The 22,260-nt window shown below is 33.9% G+C and overlaps 1 protein-coding gene across 2 annotated transcripts in view; it reads right to left on the bottom strand.

Annotated features, from left to right (window-relative positions):
* LOC126847473 (leucine zipper putative tumor suppressor 2 homolog) overlaps window positions 1–21,798 on the bottom strand; it is a 37,293-nt gene extending 15,495 nt beyond the window's left edge. Inside the window, exon 1 of one of the 2 annotated variants that reach the window (XM_050587730.1) lies at window positions 21,512–21,798. The gene's annotated coding sequence lies outside the window, so the exon portion shown is untranslated. Of the gene's footprint in view, window positions 1–14,429; window positions 14,528–21,511 lie in introns of those variants that run through there. The other variant, XM_050587731.1, reaches the window with a different exon arrangement.
* Between the last annotated feature and the right edge of the window lie 462 nt (window positions 21,799–22,260).

Below are 22,260 nucleotides of genomic sequence, written 5' to 3'. Positions count from 1 at the left end.
GAATTATATAAAACCTTATACACTACACGGTCTGTGTTAATCTGGAAAAATCTTAAATTAACGTCTGTGAAAAGTAAAACCGATTAGTTTCGCAGACACAATATGTAGCCAACTTGAACGAATGGTAGGTACGGTTTTCCGTTTTTTTTTTTTTGGTATCAAAACAGAGACAAAATAATAACGTTCAAAGTAAACGGACCGTTTCTTTTGCTTGAACAAAAAAAAACAGAAGTAAAACAATTGAAAGACTTGTGATTCATCTAGGTTTTTGTTGGCATTTCCGCCGTCGTTATTTTACATAATGTGCCAATTAGTATATAGCACGGTCATAGCTGTCACCGTGTCAACAGCACCTTATGAACGATCGCATTAATATTATTACAATGATCAAGGAAATTCCACATCGATGAATTCTCATTGAAGTAAAGCGCTTTTTTAAAATAGTTTTTCGTACCCTTGGCTAATTAGTGAAAAACATAGCTTAGAGCCGTCGCGTCGCGGTCGTTCAGACATTTTTAACCAGCATTATAGGGTTTCCGATGGAGAGAAATACCTAATAATTTTTCTTGAGTTGTTTTTGTTTTGTTTTAATTTTCAATTATAGTAGATACTGGCTTGTGGCAGAGTGAGATAGGCGGCAGTAAAACTGTCAAATCCAATAAATCGTCTTAGCCCCCCCTCCCCCAAGTGGTAGGGAACGGACGTTAAATGTGAAAAAAATATGTTTGAGCTGTTCGACAGTCAAGTCTCAAGTTAGTGTTACACGTGTCCTGTAGCCCCAGCTCGTAGGATATCTGGTGCCCTATATATTAATGGCAAAAGTGTGCAGGTCACAAAACACTAGTAATGTCTTAAATTATCACAGTATAATCGTTACAGAGCCTACATATTTTTTTAAAGGAAGCCCCGAAACTCTTACATTCTAAGCGAAGGCTACCGTGTGTCAGACAACCACTGGTTGTAATTTGTGTGTGTATGTGCACACTGCTTAACTACTTTTCAAGACACACTATGTATGTACAATGTACACATTATATATTATGTCTTATATTTACTATTAGGCGACTGTTTGCGTTTGTCGGCGGTTTAGGGTTATTACCGCTCTTGTAAGGATAACCCCTCTTTGCTAATTTCATGACTAATTCGTCATGACGTCAAGTCTAAACACAGTTTTATGTTTATAGCGGCGTTAAAGTGTCTTCAGACCGCCGTTATAATGGATAGAATGGCAATAAACGCCGGCATTGTTGCGCCGAAAAATAAAAAAATATATCTTAATCATTTTTAATAGTCTTATTTAGTTCATTATTTTGCTCATCAACAATGTAACATTGTTGTTCTTTTCTGTTTTTTAAATAACTGTACAAAGTACACAATAATAAAGCTGTTAATGGGTTAAATTTAAGACAATTAACAATGCTGTTTTTGTAATTAATAGCAACTATTTACTATGCTTGTATAAAAGCAATTTTAGAGCAAATTTTAAGTTTAGTAACTTGTTTTTATTTTTATGAAAGCACGTGAGCGTACATAGTTAAAAGGAGTGAGTTTTTTAAGATTAAAAATGTAAAACAAATTTGTGTTACATTTTAAACGTGTCTTAGATTAACAAAAAAAAAAGTTATTTGTCTGGGTTTTTGTCCTGCACCTATTTATGAAGAATGTTAGACCTCTGATCTGGAGATACGTTAACTAAACAATGCGGTAGTACGTTCGGTTGTCGTGAACCGATAAAGTACATAATATAATAGTTTTTAGAAATGTCAAAAATTAAATAAAAAACGGTTGGCAATCGACTCCGTTGGACTGTGCGAAATTACAAAATCCTCACGCTTCGTTTGGCCGAAGGAAGTGAAACTCTTAGACGAAATCATAAGGCGCATAATAATACGATTGGGAGACGGCGGCACAGTCTTCAGCCCGCACTGGATTTCACGGTTATACATTATATATTATGTATATAATGCATAACAATATGCGTGCCTACCAAAAAAAAAAAAAAATGGTAATAAATAAATAAATAAAACGGTTCAAATTGAAGGAGTGAGACAACTGCGAGACGAGATAATATGGGAAAAGGTCGTGGCAATGCCAAGACGATTGGTCGCAAGATTTATGTCGGTACAAAACAAAGTAACGTATTCCCCGCATTGCGCTCCTATATAGATTCCGTTTCCGATAGAGGTCCTCCTTACACACACCAAACCAGTTATATATATATATACATTATGTTGCCAACAAGAGACCACACATAATATACTGCGGACTTTACTTCTTGTGTGTATATAATATAATATATGCATAATATCATGATGTTAGGAGGAACCTCCTTATACCTATATAAATTATAACGCACGAGTGTGTGTTACCTATATATAGTATAGACTTAATTATTATTTTAAGCTATCAGCACGCCGCCGCCGCAACCATAAAATTAAAAAATATACTTAAAACAAATTTTAAAAAACCGCCGGCGCATTATAAATCGATTCGCCCAAAATAGTAGGCGCGTTAATAGCCCGACGACCCCGAGGGGCACCGGACCACAAACCTCGTTGATCTACATATTATTATTATTATTACTATAAGATCATACGGATACATAAGATTTATGGACGATGCGAAAACGCCTTGGAGACTTGCCGCCAAGGGGACCGAGTGTGAAATCCGAGAACGGGTAGAGAACGTTGCATTTGCGCAGTCTTGTGGGAAAACACAATGTTTGAGACCCTTTTTGAAGAAAAAATAACCTGGCGAGGCTTCACACGGTGATCGGCGACCCTTATTTTCACGACATCCGATCACAGTTCAAATATGGACCGTGTGTGTATGCATTTGTGTATTCGTTCCACAAAAGAAAAATATTTGAAAAAGATACGGGATCGTGTGAAAGTATTATTGATTGTGTTAAGGGTATAAATAGGATCTCGGATCATCGGACATATTATTATCTCATAAAGAAGGCTACGTTGCCATATCAAAACCGAAAAAGATTGAAAAGTAATATCATATGAGTATTAAAACTGAACTACAGAAAGAGAACAGTTTTTATCGAAAAAGAATTTTAGTCTATTAAATTTCTATTTTCATTATTTACCTTTTTGTAAAAGTAATCAATAGTTTAGTTGTAACTTGTATCTTTATAGTTTATTATTTTACTGTTTATTATTGCTGTTCTAAACTAAACAACTGTTTTGAGTTCAAATTAAATCTGGGCCCCATGGAAGAAGCTTCCCCCCCCCCAAGCATAAAATGCATATGCGTGACTTATGACCTTTTTACAGTAAACCATGCAGGATACATGTCTGTTATTACAACTACTTAAACAGCTGAAATATTTTTATCATTAGTTGAAAATTTAGAGGAAAAAAGCGAGTTATCTTGTTATTGTTAATTTTTTCTTGAAATATATAAATAAATTTTAACAGCTATGCTCAACCCTTCTTGTAGGACCTATGGACCGTATGACAGGTCTTGATTGTTTTTTTACTGAAATAAAAAACAAATCGTTAACAGCTATGCTGCGTTTATGTACAACCTCATATGACTTTGGCGCCAAGCCGTGGCGGTATATTAGTTTTATTGTAATGTATATTATTTTAAAATTATTTTTTGAATACCGCGGTTTGTACATGTTAAATACTTAATTGTAATAAAATATAACGCAGGTTTTCACACCCAGGCCGAACACAATAAACGATGTTAAAACGTCGGCGTCATGCTCGGATATCATACAGCATTATTTTTATTATTATTATTATTATTATAAAATTAATGCATACATCAGATGGTACACGTTTTGAGTGGATTAGTGACGGAATAGGAACTAGGATTAAAAAAAAGGAGTGTCAGTATATTTTTTTTTTTTACCAGCTGCCAACGTGATGCGTTTTGTATTTTCGCCGTTGATTTACTATTTGCATGGGCGTAGTAGGACGTGTTACATTTGTCTAAAATTAACATTGCCATTGAACAAAATCATCTTTTAAGCTGACAAGTTGACACAAAACAAAACGCGATGATTTTCTTATGATAATACATACATTTCAACTAGATTTATTATTGTTCTTTTAAGACGAACCATCTTACTTGCGGTAGACGCCACTTTCAGACGGTTAACAACATCTCGTTTGAAAATCAGACGAAAAATAATAACTTTAGACTATAATGTAGGCAAACGGATGATTTCGTAATCTATATATAGATACAAACTAATTGCGGTTTCAAAATTAAGAGGTGTGTACTTAATTTGGATACATACATGTAGATGTACGCTTTAATATAACATTTACTAAACGTAAATTATCGAATTTTAATAGTTTTCTTCAACTTATATAATGATATAATAACTATAACGAGTTTTTTTGTTTTTCAAAATAGTGGTTCCGGGCAAGTTAGGCAGTCTAAATTGTTATCTACATGTTCGTTTTTTTTTTGTGAGTTAATATTTTTAGGGGAAAAGGTTTTTAAAGTATAAACATTATCATACACAAAATAGTAATTTCCTATCGAATAAAAGAGAAATCAGAAAATCAAAATTGCTCCTAGCAATAAGTGCTGTGTCTAAAACTCTCGATACATATTATTTACATAATTTAACATCCAGTTATAATATTTAATACAATAACAACATTTCACTATTGTTGTTGAATTTTTAGATTAAGGTGCTATTATTATTTGTATGAACTCAACTCGCATGTCACAATCTGGCTACAAGGTATTGGTAAAAGTCCTCATCAAGGTATACATAATATTGTCAATAAGATAATCTCATCCAATCGATCAGACTAGTGCTAGCTAACACCATTACCGTGTACACATCCTATTTCCTTATACGAGATAGGCAACTGGTAAATCCAACAATTCCTGGCACGTTCCGGCTACAGTATATATATTATAGTGTTTAATACTTTGTTGGCGTAACCCCAAGATTATAATAGATAAAAATATTGGCGCAAATGTTAATGTCATTATTAATATTAGTTTATTGTCCTTTGGTAACTTGATTGCAAGTTCTTTTGAGTTCCTATATAAGTAGAAAAACTAGAAAATAAGCTAAGTATACTAGTTAAATCGTGGAAATTAACTTGCCAAAGTGCTGCAGACGAATACTTATGCAAAATTAAACTAATGGATACATCCGACCACGGTTAATGTGCTTAACCGGTTTAAATTCAAACACTTTTGGTTATAATTAACCGTCTATATGACTATATATTATAATTATTGCTAATTGCATTGGCTGTGCTTAAATTATAAACGGTACATGGTCGTCTTTGAGTCTAACAAATGAATAAATAAATTGATATAATAGATAACTAAGTATGGCGATGATTTGCAATATAATAATGACACTACAAAAAAAAAATCCTAATTTTCGTTAATAGATTTTCGATTTTATTACACCAGGTAGCTTAATAAATTGATTTAGCTTCGGTTAATTTTTTCTTGCAGACATATTTTGTTTGCAATACATTTTTTTTTTTAGCAACAAGTAAAAATGCACAAGCTAACAAGGAATTCTGATATTTTACCCTAAACCAACAAAAGTGAAGAATGATAAATCCGTTTATATTTAAATAATTAGATTGAATTAATTTCGATTCCTTGATTAGGGAAACACTGTTGTTGGGTGGGAAATTCTGAGTCAATGCAAATTAACATTGACTTTCCGGTATTATCATATTTTATAGTACTGTATTTGGTGTAATCAATTTAAATTTTGTTGAAAATTTCGAACTGATGATATACATTTTCTACACACAGATGAATAATTTTAATAATTCCCTTAAATCTTAGTAACTCTACAACACGATTTATTCAGATATATTAATAAAAACGTGACGTGTAACTATTATTACTATTTGCTGTATACACACAATACAGGTAGACTATATTAGTATAATAATAATAATAATATAGTCGGCTTATTTCAAGATCCGTACAAAGTATAATATCCGATAAATAATAATCAAAAATACCGAGTAAGTTTGATTGGACTGACTATATGAGACGATGACCGCGGTAAACGGCCTTATGTTGCTGTAATAATTGTAAACGACAGGTAGAAAGGAGAAGAGAAGAGGCGGCGGCGGTCGTTATAATAATATGTGGATCCGACCGTCGATTATCCGGTTGGCAAGTGAGATGGATGAGGGTCATTCGGTCACGTGTCCCGTCGGGTGCCCATACTGTATGTATAATATATGTATATAATATATGTTAAAAAACTCCCATACACTCTGGTACAACCGACTTCTATGATTTTTATTACACTACTTGTATAATATGTACATAAACGATTGGCTTCTTCATTATTATATTTTGTTACACGACCGTGAATGAAAAAATTTGCCATAAATATAATTTTTTACGCGATAATTTTCCTTTTTTATTTGTACATACAAAATAGTCTTAGGTCGCGTATCCCATACAAAAGAACTACACTTTTAATATACATACATGTATATATATACATATTGCCATTGTGAATATCTAATACGACTCATAATACACAAGCAAACTTACGGACTCAAAATCGAACGTTTTAGCAGAAAACCCCAATTTTATTTTGTCATATAACAAATGAAAATTGTGCAAAAAAAAAAGTAATATTTCTTATTTAATTATTGTAGTCATGTAATCATGTCTGAACACTGTAAAAGCAGCGATAGATCTTAAATCTGACTTATTTTTATTTTTTAACCCCCCTCCCACCCAAAAAAAAAAACAAACGGATAATAAACATAATCTAAAAAAAAAATAAGCAAGACTCGTGTATGGTAATTATGGTTTTTATACGTGATCTCAAATTTTTACAATTTTGTTTTTCTTTTTACCGCCCTTCCAACTTCGATAGCAGCTTTTGAAACTCAAATGGTAACGCATACGTTTCGTTTTTAAATTGAGAATAATGTACTAAAAATGTTGACAGGTCGATAACCAGTTTTGAAGTTATTGAAGTTTCAAGTTTAGGGCAGGAGGAAAGGTGGAGTGTAGTAATATTTTTACCTGCGCGCACTTCCGTTCTAGTCATACATTTTAAACTCTTATAACTTTAAAAATAATTGTTCAAAATGGTTTTCAACCAGTCAACATTCTTTAGTAAAATATCCTTAATATAAAAAGTTAATCAAATGTAATAATATATGTTACCTTACCTACCGTTAAAGTTTCAAAAGTTTATATAAAAATAATTAGTTTGAGAGAGGGTTAAAAACAAAAAAAATCTAAACAATTGTAGATCACATTGTATAAAAACAATATTAAACTTCTTACTAAACCCTATGAGATATTGAGTGGTTCACGATAAAATGATCACACTGTATAATGTAATTGTTTCTCTAGTCCATCACTAAATAGTAATATTATAATCTCATAGTATGTGTACAGATAATCGATACACATTGCCAATTATTATTATGATGAATTTAAATTGAATTACATGTAATAATATAAAGAGCTACGCCAACTCATACCATATACATATATAAAATACTCATTTGGATAAGGCTAAATAATTATGCTGAAAGCACTTGCCTATAAAAAAAAATACATTGCTAATACATTTAACGCGTTCTTATGGTTGTTTCACTAATTGTACTAAATCATGTGCGACAGTTTCATCGATAAATTGCTCGTTTAAAATCGATTCGATAGTAATTTATAATATGAGAAAATCAAACGTCCATTTGGTACATAATTTAACATATTAAGTTAAAAGGCCTACAAAAGGCGGTGTGCTGTTCATCGAATCTTAACGAACCGTTGAATGTATCAATTCGTCTTGGAACGATGCATCAGTCATCACAATTTTTACATTATATACAAATTGTAATCATTTAAAACATAATTAGCGATGAAAAAAACAATACAATTACCTTTAAAAAAATAATATATCACTCAAAAGTATTCGCACAAGTTTTGGCATTATGCATCATACTAATATTGTTATTATTACTTGGGACGACTTTTCTTCGAATGATGTAAGTCGTGACTTGTACTCAAACTACACACAAAACGATATGCTTTAAGTACTACAATCAAAATTGTTTTCGCTCACAGCGAATACTAACGACTCCATTGTACATCAACAATATCTCTCGGTGCATCTACCGTTATATTATGTAGAAAATGTGGAAACAAATTGTTTGCATGTAATGATAAATTGACGTTTGCGTCAAGACCGCCTTTCTTTGTAAATACAATTAACCGGCCACGCTCATAACGTGAAAAAGGATTTTTAATTGTTGTGCTGTCATTACACGCCTTATCGGTTTTGACTGAGAAGTTTCAATGACCTCTAAAGGTGCCTTCTTTACTTTTTGGTGAGACATATCTAAGAGAAAACAACTTATTAAAACATAATGTAAAGTGTACTCAATAAAAATAGAACCGGTAAAGACGTAACGTAATTAGAAAATATAACAAAATGTTTTGTACTAGATTTTCGTTGGAAATATAGTAAACATAATATAGTATTTAGTAGTAAGTAGAGCGCTTACAAATCAAAGAACAGACAGCCGTGTAGACATTTATCACTATGGTTCCGTATGGTATCAATTTTGTTAGATGATTATAAATTTCCAACAAATAGACAAAGGGGTGTACATCGTCGGCTGTTTTTTTAACGGTGGCGCCTTTGACCGACCCAAAAATGGTGTAAAAATCAAAAGGCTCGTGGACCACCTTCTTAGTTCTTTTGTCATACACCTAACGTTCTCCTTGGGCTTGGCGGCGACAGCGGAAAAGCACGACCCATGTCCGAAACGTCGAGGAAGTCACGTTCGGTCAATTAAAAAAAAAAAAAAAATACACATACAATATATTATATAGGTATAGATATGCTATTGTGCATAATATACCCGTCGAGATTACAATAATATTGTCGTGTGTGTGTGTTAAAAAAACCAAAGACGATGCGAGCAGCAACACACGACAATGACGGCGGAAGTTCACACGTGTAAAAGGCGAAACGTGTTGGAACAATAATAATAATATTATTATTTAAAAAATAACCCATAAGTAATATTATTATGTATTGTACTCCCGGACCGAGTGGACGACAGATATGATGCGGTATACAAATTACAATGAAATATTATAAAACTATTATTGTAATTATTGTAGGTGGTTGGCATTGTTAATATGCCGGCTGCACTCCATTGATTCTTAAGTGGGCGTACAAGAAGTCATAAAAAACATTTTTATAAAACTCTTGATACGTGCGAGAAGAAGCCGCTCTGTGATGTACGCCTATGTCACAGTGCAAACAGTAAAAATAGCCGAGAGAATAAATTTTAATGACTTCTGTGGGTGGAAATTTGATAGAGTATAAAAATTTCAAGAAATACCTTAAAAGATATTGTTCAATGCTCATATTTTCTATCGGTAATCTATACAGATGTAGTTTTCACAAACGTTAAGTGTATTTGGTAGATCCTTTTTCAATGGGACGAACATAACCAAGTCGAACAAAAATGTATCATCTAGATGTAAAATAAATGTGCAAAATGGATGGGCAAAATACAAAATCTATAATGATTAATAATAATTGTTTGTTTTGTTTTATAATATTTGTATACTTGACAAACAACTTATATTCCATGTTATAGTAATACTTTGCATACTTGAACACCATGTTATCACCTATCTGGCAATTTATAGAATTAAAAAAAGTAGGTAACCTTAGTTTTAAAAAAAATATCGAATTATTAATAATTAATGTAAAGTCATTAATACAAAGTGTATAAATGTCCAACAAAGTAATAGCAATAAACATTAAAGAAACTTGCTTCCCACGATTAACACGATTCTAAAGTAAATAGTGATATATGTACCATAATTATCAGCGCGCATTTCGCAACTGCACTCCACCTGCCGTCCTTAATTTTAAACTTTAAAAATAATTATTCAAAACTGGTTATCGGCCAGTAAATTATTCTTAATTTAAAATGCCAATTAAATAATATATACGTTGCCATTTAAGTTGATAGAGCTCTAGCAAATACTAATAAAGATAAAAATTTGAATATTGTCTAATATTGTTGTACTATAATAACATGGGGCTTCAATCACACCGACAATTTCAAGTTAATTGTGCCGCTGGTATATTCTTTACTCTGTGGCAAATGTGTTGACGCTGCACGTCTTACTTCTGAGTACAAGTCATACTTCTCCACGTTAAACGCAGAGGATCATCTTCTCAAGGAAGACGCTGTAACGACGATAAGTGCAACCCTGGCCGTTAAGGCAGCGACCAGGATCAACGACCGACGATTCGCCATTCGGCCTTAGTATAGACACGACTGTGGAAGCAATAAGCGGCGCCTCTACACGCGTTATTCGATAATTTATTCAATATAGAGATGTCCGTTGGAGTGTTGGAAATCTGTGCAAGTGTTTTATGAACATCTAACATCTTGGGTTTTATGAAAATTATATATCCGCCACTTGAGGAGAGTTAAAAAAAAAAACGTTGACTTCTACGCTATTGTTGTGTAATCGTGATTCATACACCGCCCAATTACCCGATTTCCTCGACCGGATCGCCCTTTTAAACAAAAATAATGTGTTCCACGACGCTCTTTGAATGCATCATATACACAATACGAATGGAAATCCGGAAGAATATTATTTAATATACACTATACAGTCCACCTACTCCGTCCTGTGTATATTATAGACTATATAGTAACGCTATACTTGCGATATCCGAACACGAAATAGTGTGTTTCTCACAGCCGGACAAAGCAACATGATAATTTTACAATAGTTATAGGTAGTGCGTTAAAGTCTCGCACAGATACGCAGTACTCAAGTCCAACGACGTTTGAATATTTATTTATTTATTTTTGCTCAATAATAATTAAGACAGGCTAGATGCAGACCGCTTGTATACCAGACAATCTAAACTAAAGTCGTGATAAGAATATATACTAGGCCCGAGGGTGATCATAGTGAAAAAATGTTCTCTTACCCCTCTTTACAGTATAAAATTAGGTTAAAATTGTTATTTTTAAATATTTATTCGGCCTATCCCAAGCCAATATTTTATAATATTTGATTCATACTATTTTTTTATAACTTGGTTAACTGGAAATGGGTTGCTTTGAGACCTACTTTGGTCGCATCTGAGAGTTTGTTTGGGAGAGTGCCCAGTGTGATAATGCATAGGGTCTGTTTTTTCAACTACTTAGGATGGTCCGACTTCCATACTGTAAAGTTATAAGAATTCAGATTTTTGGTTTTTTTATGTAAACAAATATGGTTTTAATATTGAAAAAATTGCAAATTCAAGTGATTTAATTACAAAAAACTGAAATGTTTTAAATGAAATTCGGATATCCACATAACATAGTAAAGTAGCCAAAGAACTCAGATCTCTTTACAAAATTGTAATCTGACCATCGTATGTAGGCGAAATTTTATCTGGCTTTTTGGTCTAAAATAAACCAAAATGGCTTTTACTCACAGAAAAATATATTTAAATTAAAAATAATACCTTGAAGTTTATACAGATTAACCGGTAAACCAATTGACATGGTCTAAATTGATGGTTGGAACCTCTTTTCCCTCTAATATTGCCTATACAAAATAAAATAATTACAATACATATGTGACTTTAGCACACATTATTATTCCCCTTCATAAGCACCGTTGCCCAGGGGCAGTCACGATATCGACGGCGAAATTGCAAAACTTGATTAGCTTTGCTGAACATACTCGAACATACTGTTAACACACACCACCGTTTGCTGTGTGCAGCCTGTGTGGCGCTTTGCCTTGGTATAAACCCAAGACATAAGACACAACGTTATCTAATAAGTGAGGGCGAGAGCTGCTGAACATTACGTGTTTTATCGTCGGTCTGCGATCAGGTTGGTTTAACGATTGAATAACAATAACACAGCTATAATAATAATTATTAACAGTTTTCCAAGTCATTTAGCAACCGACAATCGGCGAACTGGCACAATGACAACACACGAGTAAGTAACAAGCGTAAGAAAAGAAAAAAAATCACCGCATTGTAACGACACAATAATTAGGACAAACACTATATGCAATGTTCTTTGGCCGTTATGTACATAATAATATTATTGTTTTGTAACTGTACTAGTGTGTATAGAACCCGCTACAGTATATTATGATATTGAATAAACGAAAAATGATAATCCAACTGAATTCTTCAAAAAAATGGCTGATGGCTTATAATTTATGCGTTTATTGACTACAATAATTGATAATATTTAAGTTACTCGCCTTATAAAAAATTGCTCGTGACTTTCTTTTGTGGATTTTTTTTTATAAAAGAATATAAAAAACCAATTTAATCGAATACGTTTTGACGTTATTGTTTCCAGATTACAGTTTTGCGGTTTGGATAACCGTTTCAAATCTACGTTCAACTGCAGCTGATAATTTTACCACAAAATGTGCCATTTTTTTCTATTATTATACCTTTTATGAATTTAGACACATGTCAATGCAGTAACAGTTGTGTACAGTTTTGCAATTTAAGTTATGCCAATATTGGTCTCATTTGTAAAACAACGTACCTTTTGTATATTTTTATTTGAGTACCTCATTACTGTTGGATAAATCAATAAATAATTATGGTAGTTTAAAAATACACCGGACTCCGGTCAACCGTGTAGTGTATTGATTGATTGATCTAAGGTTAAAAAAATAGTATTGACCTCTCCCAAGTGCAGCAAACAGAGTTCTCCAGACTCCAATCAAACGTCATTACCCAATGAAACCTATAGATAGTTAACTGTACTTTTTCTAGGTTTCATCAATGATATCGAACACACTGGGTTCATCGCCGCTACGGTTTTCGTTAATCATAAATCATTTAAAGATCTATTTGCACTATTCGACGATTAACGATGCCATTAATCAAGTTACGTTTAAATAGTTTATACATACAGCCGGTGCACATAAAACGCCTATTTGTGTGTCTCCACATTTGGGTTTCCTTTTATCTTTTACTATTTCTATTTAGATAAAGCGGTTAAAGAGTTTCTTTTTTTGCCCAAGGACCTAAGCTAGGCATAAGATATACAGGCTAAAATGTTCATTCTCGCTTTACGGCTTTGTTTAGCAGATTTTGTCCCGTGTGAGACTAATAAGCTTGCTAGGAGCCCAGTTCAGTCTCCACTACTGTTTTCTCCTAATTTACCATAAAACAAAAATGTTTGTTATGCACACACAGGCGGGTGCATTTTATTCATTTGGGTGTCAACTGAACTTTGAGTAGGCACAACATGGATATTAGGTTGGGAAATTATGGTATCATTTTTTAAAAACATTTTTTTACACGCGGACAACATGTTCCATTATTTATCGTTGTGTCAAGACGAAAAATAATATTATAAAAAAAAAAAACTAGCGTCGGCTGTGACTAACGAACGAATAAAATCCAAAAAACATGCGACTACCATGTCTGAGAACACCTTTATAATTTTTAAACGTTAAATTTACCAATGGCATTGGCCACAATGGATGGCTCACGGGTAACATTATTATGGTTGGTTTTCCTATAATTTACAGACGTTATTCTTACTTGCTAAGAACTGAGACTCGTTTTTGGAAATTTCTCGTTAATAATCGTTAATGCTATTATATAGGTAGTTGTTTTTTTCTCTCTCTCTCCGTAGGACGACCGAGTTATATTGTGTTTGCGTTCGCTGTATACATATATATACCGGTTCAGTTATTATTTTAATTTGTAATGGGGTGACCCACGCGCGACTGTATTAATATTGTTATTGTGTTTTCGTCTCCTGGGAGGTCCCGGCAGATCGCTATATTATGATAAAAAAACAAAAAAAAAATAATTTAAAAAACACCAGTGTAAACATCCCTTAAACGTCCCTATGAGAATACCTAGTTAGAATGTATGGGATTTTTTTTTTCGGTAAATATATAGTGATCATAATGATCGTCCGCAGCCAATTGGTTTTCGACTAAAGCTAATGGGAATACAGCGCGTTATTATAATAATAACACTAATCTTAAGCATTTTGTAATATTTTCTGCACACTTGCCCGTATGGTAACGCCTCGAGGAGAGGTCATCATGCCCGGGCTCGTACACAATGTATAATGGTCTATGGTGTATGCGCGGACATGTACATGATAAGAGCTAAGGCGCAACACGGTTATTTTCATATACCTATATATTTTCCTTCTTTCTTTATCTAATTCATACGCATGTACCTACTGTACAATGGGCACTGGACGTGGCCGGGTGTAATGCGGGATATAAGATTAGATAGATAGACCCGAGGATTGGCGGATTACTCAACAGCGGGGTCCAGTCACGATTTTTAAGTATTAGCAAGCAGACGCACGATAATACACGAACGTGAGAGAGAAAGCTCTTGTGTGTGTGTACGAAAAAGCAATATAGGTCAAACGTACCTGTATCCTCGGGCGGAATAACCCAGATCGGCAGCTAGCCCGTGTGCATGTCACTTGGGGCCATAAGTCGGCGATAAACTTAACTGCTGCTGATTACATTTGAGACACAGAAATCAGAATACTGAATAGATAATAAAAGCAGAAGAGTCGCTTTAAATGTAAGCAAACAAAAAGTGACGACCATTTTGTAAACACCTATTAAGCATGTGCTGTGTTATATCTTTCAGGCCCCGGACGCTGATAAAAATTAACATGGGAAAGATACTTATCTGATAACAGATATTATCTGTTATTACACAATAACATGGTCTTACGACTTCGCAGTGTGACCTTTTTCGAAAAACTACATAAACCACATAATAATTAGTAATTAGAAAATTTAAGAGTTATAACTAATTTAAAAAAATATGAACCGATAGTACTAAATAGATAAGAAAAAAGGTAAGGTAAGGTCAATTTAAAGTCGTTATACAACATGGCCGTCCCTTTTTTGTTTACATTGAAAGTGACTCTTCTGTTTTTATCTATTCTGTGTATCTTTCCCGTGTTAATTTTTATCAATGTCCGGGGCTTTGCTCCAAAACGTCCAAGTCGAAAAACGGTTTTTAGTAGTATTTTACTGGTTTGATAATCTAATTCCGATTGAGTAAATTATTATTTTCGTTGAATAAAACCGTATATAATCGGGCTTTAGACTTAATAACCCGTAGAGTACTCCGGCAGGTCGTTAAACGATATGTTTTATTTGACATCTAAATATTGTCTGGTAAAATCAAAATTACCGTATGGAATTCCTGGAAGTCGTTTATTAGCGTTAGGTACGACTTGGACGGGTTCTATACCGTTAAAAAAAACTCACTTGAAAAGTCCACGCTTTAAATCCATAATATTCCATAAAAACCACCTGCTGTAATACTTAATAGGCATCTATTATCGTTTTGACCGCGGACGGCCTACCCAAACCACCCAACAAGACTAGACGTCCAATAAGTGTGTTTAACTATATTTAAAACTGGAACTATCAAACGTTTGTATGCATTACCAAATCGGTTAACGCACCTAAAAAAAAAAAAACCAGCACAAAAATATGTTGAAGAAGTACCTAAGCAAATTACTAGATGATAGCCGACTAGACTACTCAAGAATAATGTCAACCACAGTTGTGTTAGTACAACTAGTTTATGCTATTGTTATTGCTAGTTAAAAGATGAGCGTCTTTTATACTTTGTCATTTCTATGGTCATATATCGTTAGGTAGCGACAATTTCCACATCGTATTTGCATCTCATTATTTTAAAACAATAGTGTCAGCCTTAATTTACCAACAAGTGCTATTATATCAGAAAAAACAAAATTGCATAATTATTCTTTAAAGTGGTCAAACAAAATTTGTTTTCATACACAACTTAAACTTGGTAAAAATATCCGTAGGCATAAATAATAAATATATCCAAACACAAAAATGGTTTTTTTTTAAGAAACCGACAGCTTTGAATACTTAGTTATAAAGCGTTTATAAATAAGCATCATACAAAGACAATAATATAATTACTGTATGTATCAACAGCTCAGGAAGACAGGAATATGGAAAATTTATTTTAAACGGCCACACACTTTGAAAGATATTTTTTTTATATTAATTATTAAAATATTTGAAATTGTTTATTTTATTTTTTTAAGATGTCCTATTTATATTCTTGTATGATATATACATACGGATATTCTTATCAATTCGGAAATAAAATTGTAAAGAATTTGATTTTTTTATTAGCAATCACTTTCATTTTTTTTCCCGTTATTGGGCATCTCGCACTTGACAATGAATCCGAGTCAACGTGTTCATTGACCTTAATCACAAACGGCGTCTGTGCAACCTTCAAAATATGTGACCTAACAACCTACACGCACTGTAACCACCTTACCTATTCAGTCGAAGACAAAACACAATATACATCCAATAAGTTTGAAAGTAAACAAAAAGAGCTATTTGTACTAAAGAGAAGTTTTTTTTTTTAATGTCTTAGCATCAAGACGGTTGTATCCTCAATCGTTTAATAATTTTGCAACGAATAACGCGCAAATCGTTTAGCGGCGATTTTTCTATTGTTTTTTTTCTTAATGAAACCCTATTCTGGTGCCACATACTTGCAATGGACCATTGTGTGTGTGTATGCGAGCTGTGTATATATACATATAAGACGTATCTGAGCTGGTATCAATTATAATAAATCAGATTGGCGGCGGCACACTTTCTCCGCAGTCGCCGTGTCGCAATTAAAATATTGCTTTGGTGGTTTATTCTTATATATTTTTTTTTTACGCAACTCTGATCGCGATCAAATCATATTAATTTTGGAGAGGTTGTACGACTCACGTCTTGAAAAAACTAATAACGGTTATTTTCGAATTATCAAACACATCTCGAACGACACGTAGAGGTAAGATATAGGTATTTCTATTGATATCGTCGCAATACAGGATGTAACACCTTATTTACCATTTTTTTTGCCAATCAAGTTGGTCACACTGTTTTATTTCAATTTGCGCGGGAAATCTACAGCTGGCGGCCACAGATTTATGATAAAGCCAATAGATAACATTATAATCGAATAATTGATAACACGGTTATTGAATGGTAATCGAAATTGATATTTTTCTGTCCTGTCAAGTTGAGATAGGGATTTAAGTTACAACTGTTTTAATTGCAAAGGGTTTTTCAGTTTTCCAAAGAAACGTTGTAGTATTTTGTACCGATTGGACACTTCCACGGTGTTGTTATTCGAATTAAATATCGTCATTATCGCTTGTCCGGAAAACAATTAAAACTACACCATTTGGAAGTATAACCAAATTAAATTCGGTAACGGGCTGTTGCTGGGGTGTCACGCATGGCGGAATTCAACCCAAGTATAGTCGCGGTAGTTGCTTTTTTTACCTGGGGGGATGTCAAGGTCCGCTGCTGTGGGCAAAACCACACACTCCTTTGGATAGGGGCTGTGGGAAATTCAGACTTAAAACCCACTATTAAAGTCACGAAAATACATATTATGCCTCAGCCTAACACCTGCAGACCGCTAGTTTCACTTGAGTTGTCGCCGAATTATTAACCCATAGATCTTGATCGTATTACTTGTACCCATTGTTTTTAGAAGTTTAAGCAGGTACTTGAAAGGATACAACATGCGATAGGAGCTTACCGGACATCTGTATACGGATTTCGAGGTATACCGTGTGCCAAATGCTTAATATAATACAATATGTTGTTATTTAAACTTGTATTTTATGGACGAATCAACGAGATAGTATTAAGATTAAACGCGAAACACACACGTTGCTGCTCGAATACCTAACGGAAATCGGAAGGTCTCAGAAACCGCAATTTGATCCACCGCGGGTTCTTAACGTCGGATTATCAGTAAATAATGTAACTTCTCCAAAGACCACACATTCTCCGTTGAGAAAATCATGTCTGCCTGAAATCTGATTACAAAATCGCAAACATATAATTTATTAACATATTGATGTACGAAGAATAAGAAAACCCCATACATACCGAAGATAAGCAAGAAAAACAACATAGATCACCATAAGAACTTGTCTTGGAGCAATTACAGTGGGGGGAATTCTAAAAACCTACAGAGTCAGAAAAGTGCCTTAACTGTGGCCTTTAGATTATTGGCATTTCCTTAGGACTACTCCCTCCACATTTTCTTTTAGTATTTATACCAGCGTTGAGGGAAAACAATATTAATTAGCTAAAATCTGCGCCATATCATATTATTATCAAACAGCACTGCTCCAAAAAAACATTGGGAAAAATTCAAAAAATACAAACGTTGTCCTTTTCCGAAAACAGTCAATACGTTTGATGCGTTGCCCAAAAAGCTTTCTTTGACAGAACTACTTGAACGTCTTACCGTTGTTCGAGATTGTGCCATTACCGTTAAAAATATTCGAGATTTATCGACTTCTTAACAAGTAACCTCAAACGGACGGACATGTGAAACAAGTTCCGCTTAACCTATTGCACCGACGGGTGGGAGAATAATTAAAAAAAACCGCGCGGCAACAAGTCACGACATTAGCCAGTCGTATATTATAATATGCAATGCTGGAGTTCACTGAAGAGATTCACGATAATAAAAAAATAAAATAAAAATTTTTACACGTAACTCTCAATTATTGAGAGATAACGAGACCGTTAAAAAGGTAAAAAACACATGTAACATCTTTTAGTATTCCGTCCGCGATAATAAAAAAACAGTTTTTTTTTTTTTTACTAATATACCTAATAAACACATGTATGACATATTGGTTGGTCGTCTCGGGTCTATAAATTAAAATAATAGTCGACCTTGCAGAGTGTGACTCGCGCTTATTATAACCTAAGGGGGGGGGAGGAATGGGGAATGATAGAAAATCACTTGGGAAAAAATATATACATAATACAGTCATTACCATTATATTATCATTGTGAAATTATTATATTTTTCAATCGATTGTTACCGTGCAATAAAAAATAGGTATACAACCCAATATTGTGGTTGAAACAATGAACGCTCGACACAAACCTATACCGTCAAGATTATACTATTTCTTTGTGCCAAATGTAGGTCAGTCGAGTGAACGTTATTGTATATAAAAGTAAATAAAATAATAATAATATAATATGACCAACGCAATCTGTACAAATCGTCGACGACCGATTTTTTTACAAACCGTGTATTATAATAGCAAATAACAAAAAAAATTACCTATATCAAATCATAATATATATTACATAATAAGTGTGTTGTTTATTTGTAACATATTATTTGTGTTGTTGTTTCGCTGGAAATCGGCGACAGCAAAATCTGGTAAAAAAAAAAAATGCCTTTGTCGAGGAGTGTATTTTTTTTTTTTTTTTTTGGATACTATTATCGAAACCATTGTGCACAAGACAACAGTGTGGCAAGCAAGAAAAAAAAAGCTGATGATCGACCAACAACGATGGCCTCGGAAGGTCAATCTCGTGTGTGTGTGTGTGTAACCCCAACGCAATAGATTAGATTGGACCTAACCGACGGATTTTTAAATATACATACATACACGAGTATATACAAAATATGTAGGTATACATCCGTCTGTACAAGCTGTGTACATACGGTTTACATATACATCATATAAAATGAATGTGTCCGAACTTCCAAAACGGGAGGACTATAGAGTGTAGTGTGTGTGCCTCGTTGGCAAACCAGTATTTTTTTTATATTTTCACCGGTCAAATGTCATTCCGGCAGGGCTCGCAACAATTCACTTGTTTCCCATTATGTTAATGCCGCCGCGACACGGTAAGGTAAAAAAAATACAATTTTTTATTTTTTGAAAACCAGTCGCCCGAAAGTACGAGACTTCTTCGGACCGCTATATAAACGTCTTGCGGACACAAACGCATCCTTTGTGTATGATGTGTTTGTTGTGATAAAATCGCCGACTACCAAGAACATTTAGATCCGTGATCATCACACACCGGCACGTTTGCGAGACTGACTCTGGAGTGTAGAGGTTTTTTTGATTTTTCTCATTTCAAAATATGTACATTATTCGAATTTATTGAGTTGTTTTCGTTTTCGGTGTCGTGTAACGTTTGTTAAACGCACTGCATCATAGTGTCTCCGTGGAACTGTTCCCATAAAAACAACCTGGTGTAATTGCTGCCCGACATCAACACTTTACCGGTGTACAACGACTATAATGTTATTTAACCGACAGTAATCCGTTGACTTTTTACGGTACCCAAATGTAATAAGGTTAATAGTTTCGGAAACCCGTTTACAGATAATAAACGCATTACATTATCATATATATTACGAACACTATGCAAGCCTGCACTTACAACTACCGTATGGATTTCAAATGTGTCTGCGTTCGGCCAACAAATATCCATACTTGAGTTGCTTGTAACCGTGAAAACATTTAACTAGTTATGTTAAGAACAAGGTTTAGTGTAATAGAGTTGATATTAGAATAATTTGGTCTGATTTTCCAAACATACAGTTTCTATCCCAAAAATGGGATTATAATTATTAGTGTTTAGTGTCAATATAAATATTGCCTTATGAGCTTTAAAATGTAATTTCACCACAAATATATTATAACAAAAGTTGTCAGGGTAATTTTTACATTTTCTTGACATAATTCAAGAATCGCTCAACACGGTAAACATAAAACACAATCGCTTTACTGGAAAACAAAACTCTTTGAATCGAAATAAAACATATTATGGTTTTATTATGAAGGTAGACAGGCATTTCAAAATGTGTAAGCCCCTTACTTGTTACACAATTTTGTTGACCAGTGTAAGAGACAATTTTAATTTCAGTGGATGGGTTTTGACTTGATCTAAGAAACCTTATCGGGTTCTCAAATCACTGGCTAGCTACTGGGATAAGACAAAACAATTATCAACAGCCGGATTCGAGCAAACAAAACCGAGAATTACAACACACCGAGGAGAGAAATCTATATCGGTTTAGTCACGTGCCCTTGTGTCAATCACCGACATGCTACAATATTATAATCAGAAGAAAATGAAATGTCAACACACGGAAGAAAGCATGTTTTTGGCGGTTTATATTCGGGAAAAAAAATCTAATTAAAACGAACCGACAATATGTTTACCGCGTTTAGGTGTAATTAATTTCTGGGCACGTATACCGGAGTAGGTAATATCGGTTTGTATGATAAATCAATAACAATATAAAAAGTACAATGGAGAGGCTGCAGCCGTCGTTTATTCTTATTATTATTTTAGCCAATAACACGCCGTCCGGTACGCGATTTATAATGTATATATTATAATATATATTGTATATCATGTTTATCATGCCATCAGAGAAAATGTTAATCGAGCATAAATCCTGGTTGTGGCGGTCTTGGCATTTTCACAACCGTTCCACCCGGATCTCAGCGCCAACGACAGATTTAATATTATCATGCGAATACAATAATTATTTTATCTTGGAGCCGAATTTTAAAGCAAAAAAAACGTCCAACAGTGTTTAAAAGTTTAATTTTGCAAATTTAGCATGTCTTGTACTCACGTCAATTTTTGATAGGAAACACGATTTTCCTTTCCCCAATCGACGGCGAGATCCTTCACGCGCAAAACTATACACCTCGAAAGTAAAGTACAATAAGGCTATTATTAATTCTTTTTTTTTATGTTTTTTATGCAAAAAAAATCACTCGGACTCCGAAGGCGCGAACAGGTTGAAGCGAGACAACGTTTAACGAACACAACCCTGTTGGTGTGACCGACCGTCGTCGACTGCGGCTGACTGTTGTTGTGTTTTCGCTGCTGCTGCTGCTGCGCCCGTCTGTCTTTGGCGGCACCAAACGCGACCGGTTGTGGCACATTATAGACCTGGTGTGTGTAATGTGTATGATAATATTATGAAAGGGCACGAGGGGCAGGGGCAGGGCGAACAGCTGTTTTTTTTCCTCTACAACAGGTCACCGAGGTTGCATTTAAACAAAAAAAAAACATTTTAAAAACTCCATTTTTTTTTTTATGACAATATGATTTTTGTAAATTTTCGCCAGTCTTAAAAAAAAATTTCAATTACATTATATTTTACAATTGTTGAGAACTTAATTTAGCGTGACAATAATATATAAAACGTTTTATAAATATTTTAATGGTCAAAAAAAAAAATGATGAAATTTTGGCATTTTTATTTTCGAAATAACGGGAAAAACCGAATTTGTCCAGTTCAAAAAATGTAATCAAGTTGAAATTTTATACTTACACTGATGAGACCTCGGGGGCGAAAATTAATATTTCTTATAG

The sequence above is a fragment of the Adelges cooleyi genome, unplaced genomic scaffold (genome assembly GCF_023614345.1).
Source record: "Adelges cooleyi isolate 19-005CV unplaced genomic scaffold, UGA_ACOO_1.1 ACOO_flye_CR_arks_rails_tigmint_CR_PRNA_108, whole genome shotgun sequence".
NCBI lineage: Eukaryota > Metazoa > Arthropoda > Insecta > Hemiptera > Adelgidae > Adelges > Adelges cooleyi.
The sequence above is the reverse complement of the archived record's forward strand: the minus strand, read 5'-3'. Positions and strand labels throughout refer to the sequence as shown.